Source organism: Pinus tabuliformis, chromosome 1_2 (genome assembly GCF_031772625.1).
Source record: "Pinus tabuliformis cultivar Carrire ecotype Pingquan chromosome 1_2, CPIR1, whole genome shotgun sequence".
In the NCBI taxonomy this organism is placed as follows: domain Eukaryota; kingdom Viridiplantae; phylum Streptophyta; class Pinopsida; order Pinales; family Pinaceae; genus Pinus; species Pinus tabuliformis.
Window position 1 is genome coordinate 627,107,634 of NC_142298.1, and position 11,517 is coordinate 627,119,150.

The 11,517-nt window shown below is 33.1% G+C and overlaps 1 long non-coding RNA gene across 1 annotated transcript; it reads right to left on the reverse strand.

The window, feature by feature from the left end:
* Nucleotides 1-5,064: 5,064 nt before the first annotated feature.
* LOC149207193 (uncharacterized) lies at nt 5,065-5,711 on the reverse strand. Its single transcript, XR_016251989.1, has 2 exons — nt 5,527-5,711; nt 5,065-5,387 (listed from the first exon to the last, which is right to left on the reverse strand). It is a non-coding gene; the product is annotated as an uncharacterized LOC149207193 (long non-coding RNA).
* Between the last annotated feature and the right edge of the window lie 5,806 nt (nt 5,712-11,517).

Below are 11,517 nucleotides of genomic sequence, written 5' to 3' on the forward strand. Positions count from 1 at the left end.
ATGGGAGGGTGAAAATATTTGCCGAGCCTAGGAAAATTGGTGTAGTTTGCATCGAGGTACAAAATAGTTATGCCTTCCCCTTCTTATATGCTAGCATATCTCGCTGGCTCAAAGCCAGATTATTTTTAACGACAGAGCAACTAGATGGATGCATATCTCGGCCCAGATTATATCTGCCTTCCACGATATGCCCGAGCCCACCAGACCTCGGCCTAGGAAACCGCTAGCCCCTACTCCCATAGATAAAAATACTCCTTGGGAATTCTTTGATGGTGCTGCACAAAACCAAGGATGTGGAGGTGGTTTCATTCAATACCTTACTAATCATCACTACTTTAAGGTTAAGATGGAGCTTGGATATGGGACAAATAACTTCGCAGAACTTATCACACTTCGCCATTTGCTACATTTCTCACTGGGTCATGATTGCATGGATCTTAACATATATGGGTAGATTGGGAACGACTGTGGTCGGCTTTGATACAGGGGGAGATCAGAACGAACACCAAAGATGATTCCTCATCTAAGGCTAACAATGAGGAAAATTGTGCCTTAGTAGGTAAGGCAAGGAAGGGGAAAGGAAAGGCTTCCCATTTGAAATCAGATTCTTGCGATGGAGGTAAGAAGAAGGATATGTCAAAAGTTAAGTGCTTTCATTTTCATGAGTTGGGTCAGTGTGCTACAAATTTTCCACTCAAGAAGTCCAAGAAGAAGTCCTCATGAGGAGTGGTGGGTGAGGCTTTGGCCTCTCAATTCGAATTGGAATTTACTCTCATTGCATGCATGGTGTCATCAATGATTGGTAGTGCATGGTACCTTCACAGTGGGGCTTCATTCGACATGGCTAGTGACAAGGATTTGTTCTACGAGCTGAAGGAGAAGGATCTCCATATAGATATCAATATGGGTGACGATGAGAGGTATATGCTATAGGATTGGGCACGATTACTTTTGAGGGAGCATGAAGCTACTCTCACCTTGAGGGATGTTATGTATGTGACTAAGTTGAAGAAGAACTTAGTATCGTCAGCATGTTGGAGGATAGAGGCTATGATGTGGTTTTTAGCAAAGGAAAGGTGTTCCTTAGACACATAGCCATGGTTCAGGTAAACAGTATTGGGATCCAGGTGAAGAATCTCTATAATTTGGAGGTAGAGGAAAGGTGTTCCTTAGACACATAGCCATGGTTCAGGTAAACAGTATTGGGATCCAGGTGAAGAATCTCTATATACAGAAATTGTGCATATACGGAAATTGTGCATATATGGAAGAATTATATAGGTATATACTTTTTCATTTCACACATTAGCCCATATTAAATGAATGTTATTATTGTTTTAATATTTAATATTTCATGATGGGTGCGAATAGAGAGTGACATAGGGGCTTGGTAGGTGAGCTTGTTAACCTCTTAAAAAGATAGAAATTTATGATGGGCAGGGAGTGGACGAGGGGAGTGGGGCATCCTTAAGTCAATTGCAGATTCCCCGAATATTCGGGAATCCAACGGACCTAGGCACGGTCAATTTTTTGACCGCGCCCATGTCCGTCGGATTCCCGTATATTCGGGGAATTTACAATCGACTTAAGCTCACCGAGGAGTGGGTAGGGGGTAGTGACTTACTATATGCATGCACAAGTGTGTGAGGAACACAAATGACTTTAAATATGTGAAACAGGGAAGAGATGGTTAGTATGAGAAACTATAGGGGAGGAGTGGGTAGGGGGGAGTGACTTGGTCTATGCATGCACAAGTGTGAGTAACACAAGTAACTTTAAATATGTGAAACAGGGAAGAGATGGTTAGTATGAGAACCTACACGGGAGGAGAGCGATTGAGGCTGGGTGACGGGGAGGAGTAGAAGCCCCACCTACATGAGGGAAAATCTGAAGTTTTTTCTAATTGTGGAGAGCTTGGTTCAGGTGTAGATCAAATAACATTAGTATTTTGTAGAAATCCGAACAAGCCATGTTGTGGCTGCAAGACTTTACCTAGCTGCATGGGATTAAGGTAGGTGGGGAAGCAATGAATCTCATTGGAGTTGTAGAGGTGATGAACCATTGGAAGCTGACGATGGGCGCAGTTTTTGTATGTCCTCTTTCTCTCACCTGTCTTACTCACAGTATCTTTGCTACCCTTCCTTTTGTGTATCAATTGGTATCGAATTGTGTGGTTTTTCTCTAAAGGTTTGATTTTCACTGTGTCGATATCTCTCTTTGATGAGGGGTTGGAGGACCTACTTATTAGTGAGTTTGATAGTGTTGTGTTTGCTACTATGTGGTGTGTTCCTATTGGCTTGGGTAATTTTTATAGCAAAGGTGGTTCAGGCATTGGCGGGGTAATTTCTTGGGTTGGGTGTGATTTTGGCTCCATGTTCGTGGAGGTACATGTTGTAATTCAAATTTGTATGAGTTTTGCTTTGTGTCTTATTGTTTGTGTTTCATTCCTCCCTCACGTTTGTTTCTTAATTCCAAAGACAGTGGGTTGGGGTTTGGTAGAGGGTATGGTATACCTTTGTATAATTTTCCTTCCTCTATCTGTTTGATCTTTTCTGAGAATTTCGAGAGATCGTCACTCCTACACGATATGCCGCCTATACAACATATGCAGAGCAGGAGGGGAGTTTACTGGTAGGGGCCTCAAAACTGAAACTAGGAACAATTACATGTACAAGAAACTTTTAGGGCTCCTTATGCATGATCTTTCCCTGAGACCGGTTAAAAAATCAAGAAACTAGAATCCATGGTTGATGTAGAGCAACAAGCCTTCCTTTTCTAATTTTGAGTTTTTGGAAAAGGTCTCTGGTTATTTTCCTTATATTAGTCATAGGAGGGGACGAAGGAAACAATATCTTAATTCTATAGTATTACACTTACATATGAAGACATTGCTCGACATTGTACTAAAAAATAAATAGATGGAAAGATGCAATGTATTTCTCTCTTTGGAAGACACTGAGAGAGCTCTGAGAAATCAAAGTTTCTTCTTTGGATAAACTCGATGTAAAGCTGACACATCTCGAAGGCTAATTTCATTGTTAATCTGATCCTGCTACTCCCCGAAGTTCTACAACAAAGGACCCAACAAGTCTGTCTTCCTCGAATGTTTGGTGGTTGTTTTGTATTAATGTTATGTTTTGGAATGTCAAGGTATATTAAGAATGTTTGTTAATTGAGATTAAGTGTAATGAATAAGGGGTTAAAATTTTTCGTCTCTATTGAAACAAGTGAAACGACCTATAAAGTACTATGAATAAGCACTCCATGGCTTTATGGCTTTATATTGTAATTTATTTGAATTTATTAGGAGACAATAAAAATATTAATTTACAAAAAAATATCAATTATTTAATATTGACACATGATGTGTTTAATCATAATCCTAATCAAAATAAATAAGAGATTACCTCTTAAAAAAACAATAGTATTTATTACTGGTAAATAGGTAGCCTTAGTCTCATAGTGGGTGGGTTGATTCCTACAGCTTTTATATTTATATTTTCGGGCATATTGTAATTATCTTCCTCTTCTATATAGATTGCATTACTCAAGGAAATTTAAATCTTAGATCTTTTAATTTGCAAAATACTTCATATCATCACAATTGCCAATTAAAATATCCTCTATAATACACATATATATTATTTAACAAAAAAAATATTTATAATTACAATTGGTTAATGATGTTTTAATAGATTTACTCTAAAAACTAATTTCCTTCGTCTTAAGTTTCTTTTTCATAAAAATTATATTTTATTAATAAAATGCTCTCATGAAATCAAAACAGTTTCCCTTAATTTTAGATTTCTTAATTTTAAAAATAGATTTTATTAAAAACGATCTTTTTAAGGATATACGTAATGCTGACAGAGGGAAAATTAACTGTGGCAGGTACTTGGTCTAGATTCCCAAACTCTATTAGAGGGAAGTGAATATCTGATTCTGTGGTTGTCATCCTTTCTGATTATTTAATTGTTATTTTTTAATATTTTATTTTTATTTTGAAAATAATAATGTGACTAGATTGAGTATTAAAAGAATTATATATATTTTTTATATGCATATATAAATGGCTGAGGAATTAGGGGATGATCAAAATGGTAGAAATGGGATAAACAAAATTCAAGAAACCTTGGAGTTGTATTGTTCTAATCATGTTTTTGATGGTGGAAATGGATTTAGCGTCATCAAAAAACTTCTAGACACCTAAAATCTTAAAGTTTGATAATTGCTTTACAAAATTGACTGCAAAATTTTATCAAAATATTACCAAAAATTTCATGATTTTCAAAGCAAAAAACAATCTAATTAGACTAGGCTATATAAACTACTTCTCTCAATATAATAATAGAGTATAGATAAACTACCTCTCTCAATATAATAAAATAGTAGAGTAATAAAATAATTTTAGAATATCAATATTGTATAATTTCAACCAGTCAATTATAATTTTTATAATTCTTTTTATGGAATTTCAAATAAAATTTACCTCAAATCCAGAATCTAGTTAATGGAAAAAAAAGTTCTGCCGTACTGCCTCTTATCCATGATTGTTTTTAGTGTTCAATGAGGTTTTGTCCACGCAGGTTCTTTCCAATTGTCATATTATTATAGTTCATGATTGTTCAATGAGGGATTTGATCTCCTTCCGATGCCCATATTCCTTTCTTATATATTTGAAATGTCTGCATTTGCTTTACATAAAGAGGATCTTGTCCTTTAAAAATTAGTTCTACAAGCATGCGCATGCTCTATATAATGTTGTTTAGGCATCAAAGCGATCAATTCCGTATGATTGCATATAGTATATGGGATTTAGGTTCAACTTATCTTATCAGAATCTAGATTTTATAATTACTCTTCGGAACTTCAACGAGCTTTACCATTAAAGGGGAATATTTATATTATTTTTTATAATAGATAAAATTGAAGAAACTGGAATTTATAACGCAGGTTTATTCCTAGGATATCTTGAACTCGCAAAATATTTTATTTTACTTTACGAGGCCGTTAAAGATGGGAGTGCAGGAATATGTGATATGAAGTCAAACTCATAACGGAATCTGCAGAAATATAAATTAATTGAAATTAACAGGTTGATGTGGTAGTTATCAGGCACATCTAAATCATAATAATAAACAAGGGAGCATAAACCAACCTTGCAAATTGCAGGAAAGAAGCGTTCTGTGTCTCTCGTTTAGTCAACATTAACGGAACGCTGACAATGCGATCAGAGTCTTATACATTAAAATGCGTATTGTCAGATGGCAGTGTTCCCTGAAAAACTACCCCACATAGGATGTATTCAAGAAATTCAGACTGAGAAAGCCAAGGGCTTCACCCTCACCAATGTTGCGTTTTCACAGACGGCGTTATCAATCACAACCCTGAAATCAAATCAAAACAGAAAGATTGCTCAATAGTGAGCTAACGAAAATTCCCTAAAAAACCGAAAGTCCCCGCAGCAACTTATTAGAAAACCATTTTCTGTAAGGAAGAAGGAAGGTCACAGAAGAAACTACTAACTGCAAAGTCTTCTATGTCCCTGAAGATTTCTCTCCGCTGTGCTATTATTTTCCTCTGCAGATACACCAAAGACAATATAAGCAAGCTCCTCAGATGTTGTGAATCGGCGAGATCATTCTGTATTCAGAAGATGCATTTATATAAGAGCGCACAAATAATCCCTGCTTTATGTGGTCAATGGATGATCCAATCTAGGAAACCAGAGAGAGTGGCACCTCCAACTCTCGGCCTCTCGTATGGCGGAACCAGTACCGGAAGAGCGTTGGAAGACCATGATGCGAGGAGAGACCCCTGTAGATATTCGAAATCTCTGTGGTGTGTTCGTTTCACTTCGTTTCAGAAATTTCATGGGCAGTTTGGGCGCGGAAATAACATTTGAATTTTGAAATTTTGGGCACCAAGATTGGGCGATTGCATTGAATGACTATAGAGGTTGCATTGAATGAGTATGGTGTACTATCATATCCACCGTGTGACAGGTTGGAAGGGAGCGGCCGGGAAAGGTATGGAGCATAGTTGCCGGTAAATCATGGAATTGCATGTAGCTGTCGCGTCAGTATCCCATACATACATGGATTTGGCTGTAAGGACGGTGCATTTATATTGCTATACAGGTGGAAATAACAATTGCCCAGATTTTCTAGTGGAAATTTTCTAGTGGAAATCTTAAACGCATTTATTCGGCTCTCTATCATATGTGTGTGGAACGTTAAAAGCTTCCCAGAATGTTAAATCGTACGTCACTGTTGCTGATAAATAAGATGGTAGATTAGTATTGTTTGAAAGCTTCTAATTGCAAAATTTTGCTCATCTAGAGCACAGTTGAGGTATTCTTTCTGTTTCCAAATGTAATGCGTTTCCGGAAAAAGAAGATAAACAGAACTAGAAGCTAGGATACAGGAAGCGCGAAACCAACCAAAAGCCTCTTTCTGGATTTGATGAGATGAAAAAATAATAATTCTTTACACCATAATTTTTCATTAACAACTCTTTAGGCAAAGCGGAAAGAGATTCCTGAAGTGTTTTATTTAGTTTGATAATATTACGGGGATTTAATTTTAAACCTGGCTATGGTCAACCTGAATTATTTTTTTAAAGTAAAAATAGCATATTAAGATGTGGATAGAGTTCATAGATCTGGAGTGAGTTTTAATGGCTAAATCTGGTTATGGTCAACTTATTTTTTTCAAGTAAAAATAACATACTAAAATGTGGTCAGAGTTCAAGATGTGCAGGGTAAATTTTAATGGCTTTTGCCTCGTATAATTGGGGTCCTAGTCTTTTATAACAAGTTGCTTTTAAACCATTGCTTAGTTTAATCCAGTGTAATTGTTACAAAATAATTCATATTATTTTGTATTAATGGAGAAATGGTTACACAAGTTGTAATGTATCTCTTTAATTTAGGATTTGTTCTTCCTGAGTTTTAGTAATGTACTTAATGATGTGAGCAAAATGTATCTCTTTAATTTAGGATTTGTTCTTCCTGAGTTTTAGTAATGTACTTAATGATGTAATTGCTCATTTGATGTAAGTAAAGTGTATGGAGAGAGTTCTCTTTGTTTGAGTGCAGTCTCGAGATGCAGTACTCACCTGTGAACTGTAACTCCTTTTTAATTCAAGTCTGTTTTTTATGTTTTTGGAACATTTTCTCTCATCAATGTTTGTGTGAAAGTAATGTAAGAGTGCAAAAAGACATCCTGTAAAATTTAAAAGACCTTTTAAGAAGGGAGAAAGATTAAGAAAGAAGGAGAAGAACCTTCAATGCTGAAGTAAAAAAGATTTACAATAACTTCATTGCTTGAAGGCTTCTCATATCAATTAAAACATGAAGGCTGCAGGTTGTTTTTCTCATGTTAAGAGCTTCCCAGAATGTTAAATCGTACGTGACTTTTTGCTGATAAATAAGATGGTAGATTAGTATTATTTGAAAGCTTCTAATTGCAAAATTGTGCTCATCTAGAGCACAGTTGAGGTATTCTTTCTGTTTCCAAATGTAATGCGTTTCCGAAAAAAGAAGATAAACAGAACTAGAAGCTAGGATACAGGAAGTGCGAAACCAACCAAAAGCCTCTTTCTGGATTTGATGAGATGAAAAAATAATAGTTCTTTACACCATAATTTTTCATTAACAACTCTTTAGGTAAAGCGGAAAGAGATTCCTGAAGTGTTTTATTTAGTTTGATAATATTACGGGGATTTAATTTTAAACCTGGCTATGGTCAACCTGAATTATTTTTTTAAAGTAAAAATAGCATATTAAGATGTGGATAGAGTTCATAGATCTGGAGTGAGTTTTAATGGCTAAATCTGGTTATGGTCAACTTATTTTTTTCAAGTAAAAATAACATACTAAAATGTGGTCAGAGTTCAAGATGTGCAGGGTAAATTTTAATGGCTTTTGCCTCGTATAATTGGGGTCCTAGTGTTTTATAACAAGTTGCTTTTAAACCATGGCTTAGTTTAATCCAGTGTAATTGTTACAAAATAATTCATATTATTTTGTATTAATGGAGAAATGGTTACACAAGTTGTAATGTATCTCTTTAATTTAGGATTTGTTCTTAGAATTTAGGAGTTTGGTTGCAACTTCCTGAGTTTTAGTAATGTACTTAATGATGTAATTGCTCATTTGATGTAAGTAAAGTGTATGGAGAGAGTTCTCTTTGTTTGAGTGCAGTCTCGAGATGCAGTACTCACCTGTGAACTGTAACTCCTTTTTAATTCAAGTCTGTTTTTTATGTTTTTGGAACATTTTCCCTCATCAATGTTTGTGTGAAAGTAATGTAAGAGTGCAAAAAGACATCCTGTAAAATTTAAAAGACCTTTTAAGAAGGGAGAAAGATTAAGAAAGAAGGAGAAGAACCTTCATTGCTGAAGTAAAAAAGATTTGCAATAACTTAATTGGTTGAAGGCTTCTAACATCAATTAATATCTAGAGCGAGTTGAGGCATTCTCTGTTTCCACATGTTACGCGTTTCAGAAAAACGAAGATAAACAGATCCAGAAGCTAAGAAACACGAAGCGAGAAAGCAACCAAAAGCCTGGTTCTGGATGTGATGAGCCATAATGTTTTATCAACAACTCTTTAAGCAAAGTGGAAAGAGATTATTAACCGTTTTAATTTACTTTGATATTATGACGGGGATTTAAATAGTCTATGCTCAACCCGATTTTTTTATTTTTATTTTATTTAATATAACATACTAAGATGTAGACACAGTGCATAGATCTGCAGAGTAAATTTTAATGGCGTTTGCCTCATATATACGTGCACGTCATTTATATATCATAGCAAACTGTTTTTGCCTTCAAATCCTAATGACTTGGATACATGTCGTTAAACCATTGCTTAGTCTAATCTGTTTAGTCTAACGATGGGATGTTTTGTTTTTTTTTTGAGATTTTTCTAGTCAAATGTTGAGTGAAAGTAATGTAACAATGCCGAAAAATATTTAAAAAACGAATCCCAAAATTTAAAAGATCTTCTAAATTTAGGAAACGATTGAAGAACAAAGGTGAAGACATTCCTGAACTAAAAAAGGTTTATAACAATTTAATTTATAAATGTAATGGAAGATAAGTCTTACAACACAGTAAATAAAAATGTTAAGTTAAAAGTTTATTTATGAGGATTTGATATTTCGGGAGTTTCTTAAGTACTTATGTACAATTTCTCATAAACTGAAAAATTATAGGAAAAAACATCTCCCCCTAAAACAAACTACATGAAAAAAGAAAGAAATAAAGAAAGAAGAACTCAAGATGACTCCTCAAGTATAACTTCTTTCACTCCAAGCATTAGTCATAATTGAAGAAATCTTGGTGATGTCAAATATTTTGTGAAAATATTTGCAACTTGATTTTTAGTGGGCACATATTCTAGACTCAAAAGACCTCTTGAATAAGTTGGAAATTGAAGTGCATATGGTTCTCAATATATTTAGTCTTTTGATATTTCACAAAATTTTAAGAAATGTGTATGGCACTCAAATTATCACATCATAATATAGTAGGTTGATACCATTGAATGCCAAATTCAGTCAATAAATGTTGCAGCCAAATAAGTTCTTGACTCGAGAGAACACAACTTAATACTCAACATTAACTATAGATAATGCAATCACTAACAACTTAAATTTGTAAGACCAAGCAATAAAAGTAGAACCAAGATAGAAAATACAACCAAAAATAGACTTTCAATCATCAAATGATATAACTTAGTTTGTAAGCTCAGAAAAACTAACAATATATTAAACTCCAAAACTTAATGTACTCTAAATATATCTTAAAATTATTATTATTATTTAAATATTTTTTCAAATCTCATTATCTAAAAAAAATTCATAAAAGAATAATCTAAAACACCGAATAATATATTATTTTTAAAAAACAATTTTCATAAAATTAAACTAAGAGAATAATCTAAGATAGAGAATAATCTATTATCTTTAAAGAACAATTTTCATAAAATTGAACTAAGAGAATAATCTATTTTCTCGTGTGCTTTTTTAAAATTCTCTTTAAACAAAGAGAAGAGACGAAGTAATACGAGAGGATTTGGATGGAAATTGATATGATAAAATAAATGTTAGAACTTCAGAATTGTGAAAATGATTACCAATGGGCATTATAATGGAATATACAGTTGGTAACCGTGGATAAAAAAAGATTTTTTTTTCAGAAAAAAAAAAAGTTGAATTGTATTATATTGAGTTTGTATAATAGAGTATTCATACAAAATATGAGGAATATAGTCTATAGGATGAGTCTGAATAGAGCATATAGCCTAGACACATTAACAGACGTGGACAGAAAAAGATGAGGACTACAAAGATTCCAAAATACCCTATCAGGATGTAGTTTTTGTGGGCTTCGGACCAATGTAACTTCAGTAAACTTCATTAATTTTTATTGCAAAAATTGCCATGCAATTAAGTAAATTTGTTATTTTATAACCATTATTAAATTTGAATTTAATTTAAGTGCAATTTTTTTAATATTTTGAAAATATACCAGAGGGAAGTGATGTGAGATAGTTTTTTTTTTTTTTTTATATTCTAAAATCTTTGATTAAGTATTTTTTTTACACAAAGGGATAGAAATGTTTATATATAAAATGTTTATACAAAGGTATGAAAATCTATAACCAAATGCTTTGTAATTAAGAAAATCTTTTTTTTACACGTATTAAATTAAATATTACACAAAGTTATGAATGGTTATCCAGAATGCAATAATGTTAATTTTGTAAATAAATTTTTAATCTCAATCTTTGTGACATAGTGTTTTTTGGATTCTACAAACTTTATAAATTTTGGACATAGGTTCAAAAACATTCTCCAAAAATAATTAAAATTTTGAAGAGTTAGATTATATATTTATCAACTAAGTAAAATAATTATGGATATTAATTTATGAGATGTAAATTAACTGATTTACATTAAATTTAGTCATTATCAAGTTTCAGATTCAAATCTCTTAAAATTGATTTAAAAGTGGGAGCCACCTATAAAGAAAACAAACAATTACATGAGACTTAACAATATTTCACTAATATACAGATCATTTTTCCATTCAACAATCATTGAAATTGTCTCAAACCTCAACAAAATCTATTATAAAAAATAAACTATAACATGACAATACCCCATCATCACAAGAGAAATGACAATATTTGGCTGAAAAACACATCATTGTTCTATTCAAATATACATAGAATTTATTTCCAATTTAAACAGAATCCACTAACAAACCTATCATTCTTCTATTCAAAAACTGCTCCAAAAACTCTCTCTAAATAATTTAAAAAATAAAACTAATTTAAATAATTAAAAAATAAAAATAAAAATAACTAAATAATATATTACTGATTTAAATAATGTTAAAAGGAAAATAAATAAATAATATACCACTAATGTAAAATATTGATGACATGTCAATGATTTCAACTCCATTGATCCACTCGCCCGCGTGCCATACCGAGTTTCG